The following is a 3,454-nucleotide window of genomic DNA, read 5'->3' as shown; positions in this document are numbered from 1 at the left end:
CCAAAGATAGTAGGTGCTTCTTGATGCTTGCGGAGTGGGGATTTCGAATCTTTAATTATCTTCTAAAACTCACGGTTGAATCTCGAGTTATTAGGGTTTTTATTTTAGAACCCTAGAGAGTGTTCTTGAGGAAATTTGATGAACATGGGTGAAATTTGGCTCTTTAGGGATTAAATCCCGTGTTTAAGTTGATAGGGGAATGGTAAATTACCAAAATGCCATTAATTTCCCGGAGGAGGCTGAAAAATTAGCCTGGGGCAATCCACTAGGCACCGCCCGCCTTAGAGCACCGCTTTAGGCCAGGCGCCGCCTGCTCTATCGCGGGCTTGCCCCCAGGTCAGGCGATCCAGCGGGCGGCGCGGGCTAATCGTGCGCAGTTACTGGAATTGAAATCCAAACTCGCCCTTAAGCCCATCTAAAAATCCTGAAACTCACCCAAGACGTCCTATGACCTTGCCTCATCACAACACAACAACAAAATCTAAAAATAGAGGTCGGAAAGGTCCAAAATAAAATTTCTGATGATTACTAGTTAAAATGAGTCTAAGTCTCATTAACAGTTAAAATATTTTTCACAATTTTTAAGCTTCTTATCCTATGCACATGCTATTACATGGTAACGCATTGCACGAAATTTTACGGGGTGTTACAGCAGTGGTAGAGGCAAGATTTTCACCAAAGGAGTTCAACGTCTATTAAACATACATAACAACAAACCCAACATAATCCTACAAAGTGGAGTCTGGAGAGGGCCAAGTGTATGCACACCAGGTTGTTTCCTGTAGACTGTCGGCTCAGGAAAACATCAATTATACATACATAACCAAAAAAGAAACAAAGTTGACCTCATATACAGAGTGTGATTCTCCGGCGAAGGGGGTTTCGTTGACCTCATACATAGAGTGTGATCTTCCGGCGAAGGGGGGTTCATCCACTAGCTCCGGCCAAAGGAAAAGCAGGAGGGAGAGCGAGTTACCGGGGAGCACCGGCTAGCTCAGAGCTTCGGTTGCTTCTTAGGAAAGAACAAGAACAAGTGGTGACATGATGCAGCAGGATTAACAAATATATGTGTGGGTGTGGGTGTGCGCGCGAGCGTGGGCGTGTGGGAGAGAGAGTGAACTGCTGCAGACCACAAATATAAACATAAAACCAGGATAAGAATTAAAAAGGCTTTCTTGACTTCATTTTTGTGTGTTGTAGTTTTCAAATGAAATTTCAACAGCATGACTTACAGAGTCTTTCTTGGCTTCATTTTCCTACTCTTTTAGCTATTTAAATATGCTTGATTAGATCACAGTAAAGTATTCTCTTTTTAATAAAATTGATCCACATAAATAAATTAATGTCTAATCAAGTATAAGGATTTGCCATTAATATATTTTTTTCCTATTTTTTTCTTTTGCAAGGGTTGGGATTATACATCAAATTGAATGAATTTCTGTGATGTAGTTTTCTTTGAAATTTCTATAGCTAAGAATTTTATGACTTTAATGTTACCAACAAATGATTTAATTTCAATGTAAAATAAACGCCAGACTTAACGCCGACGGTAATTTGTTTCTGAAATACTTGATTTTTCCTTCCGCTATTCTTTTCCATGGATATAAAGATTTCCACATTTTGAAAAGTAATTGCCAAACACTTTTGAACTATTAATATACTTTTCCATGGAAAGTGAAACATTGATTCCTATGTCAATTGTAAATTTATTAATGAATATTTATATTATATATGCCATTTTCAACAACCAAAAAAGATTTATTCCCTCCATCCCTCTAATTTGAAAAATATTTACCTATACTTTTTCATGGTGCGATATTGTCCGTTTTGGATCTAGCCTGCATGATTTTCCCCAAAAGGTCTTACACCGTTAAGAGATTTTACCCCTTAAATGTAGCTTCTCGATCGATCTTTTTAGCTACCAATGTAGGACGTTTGTTCACATGCCCAACAATCTCCCCCTCAAACTAAATTCCACATGACTCGTCACTGTCATCACGATCCATGGATCATCGAGATTTATTTTTGCCGCGCACATCGTTTGAGTATTTTTATGCATACTGAAGTCCACAACTAGCTTCTTCTTGTGTGTGCATCTCGCCACATCTTCCTACTCATCCCGCTGAACCTGAGTTTTGATACCAGTTGTTGGACTAAACCAATCAAAAGACACCGTACCCTTATATGGTGTGATATTGTCCCCCAGAAAGCCTCACACTATTAAGAGATCCTACACCTTATATGTAGCTTCCTAACCCTTTTAACTACCAATGTGAGACATTAGTTCTCACACCCAACAAGTAAAGAACTTTAAAAAATAATTCTCTCTCAATTTGCAAAAATAGACAATTTGTAAATTAAAAATGACTACTGAAGGAAAACATTCTTAATTATCTTGTGGGACAACTACTTAAAGAATAATTAGTGATTGTGCTTTCCGTGATTTACACAGTAACATGAAGACTTTTATTTAATTTGACTCGAAAAGGGAGTCAGTCGCCCATTAACTTATATTTAACTTATATGTAAGATTCTCAATAATGAATTTTGAAAATATTTAACAAACAAAGTTCAGTAAATATTTGACCAAGACTAAAAATGTTACCTTTTATAAACTTGTGTATTGAGTACGTGCTACCTTTCACCAGTAAATGTATATTATAACTCGGTCGTCACCGTTACCATCATGACTTTGGCAGATTGAAAAATCACCTAACGTTTTTTAGTCTAGGGTATGATTTAAGCCTTACTCCTGTGCTTTTTGCCCGTTTCTTTGACAATTAAGCCACTTATTGATCATCAAATAGCACACACTTCGATGTTTAATTATCCATGTTCAGGGCATTATTGTTTAGTTTTTGAGATAGATTTGCTCATATGAATAAACATAATGACATCATTAGCCAAACTAAGATGATTAGCAACAAATAAAGCCTTTCCATTTTGATGGTTTATTTTACTTATAAATTTAAGACGAAGACTCATTGACTATAAAGTCATTCTGATTCTACGCCTTAGTTTACACGCAAGGCTTGTATCAGTTTATTACAATATAAATAGTGTACCTTGAATATTTTTCATCCATCAACAACAAATATTATCAACTCAAAATCGTTTAACAGTACATGATGATGGTTTCAAAAATATTCTCTTTACTTCAGTTTTTTACTCTCTTTACAATTACTTTTGCATCCACTGAGGAAGCAACTGCTCTCCTAAAATGGAAAGCAACTTTCAAGAACCAGAATAATTCTTTACTGGCTTCATGGCAACCAAGTTCTGGTGCATGCAGCGGCTGGTACGGAGTTATTTGCTTTAATGGTAGGGTAAACAGGTTGAATATTACAAATGCTAGTGTCTTTGGTACCCTCTATGATTTTCCGTTTTCATCTCTCCCTTTTCTTGAATATTTTGAACTTAGCGTGAACAATCTCTCTGGCACCATTCCACCTGA

The 3,454-nt window shown here is 36.9% G+C and overlaps 1 long non-coding RNA gene across 1 annotated transcript; it reads right to left on the bottom strand.

Annotated features, from left to right (window-relative positions):
- Positions 1 to 669: 669 nt before the first annotated feature.
- Positions 670 to 3,448, bottom strand: LOC124890123. The gene is made up of 2 exons (XR_007048966.1): positions 1,796 to 3,448; positions 670 to 1,122 (listed from the first exon to the last, which is right to left on the bottom strand). It is a non-coding gene; the product is annotated as an uncharacterized LOC124890123 (long non-coding RNA).
- Positions 3,449 to 3,454: the final 6 nt, after the last annotated feature.

The sequence above is a fragment of the Capsicum annuum genome, unplaced genomic scaffold, assembly GCF_002878395.1.
Source record: "Capsicum annuum cultivar UCD-10X-F1 unplaced genomic scaffold, UCD10Xv1.1 ctg1221, whole genome shotgun sequence".
NCBI lineage: Eukaryota > Viridiplantae > Streptophyta > Magnoliopsida > Solanales > Solanaceae > Capsicum > Capsicum annuum.
Note: the sequence above shows the minus strand (reverse complement) of the source record. Positions and strands in the feature narration are given on the sequence as shown.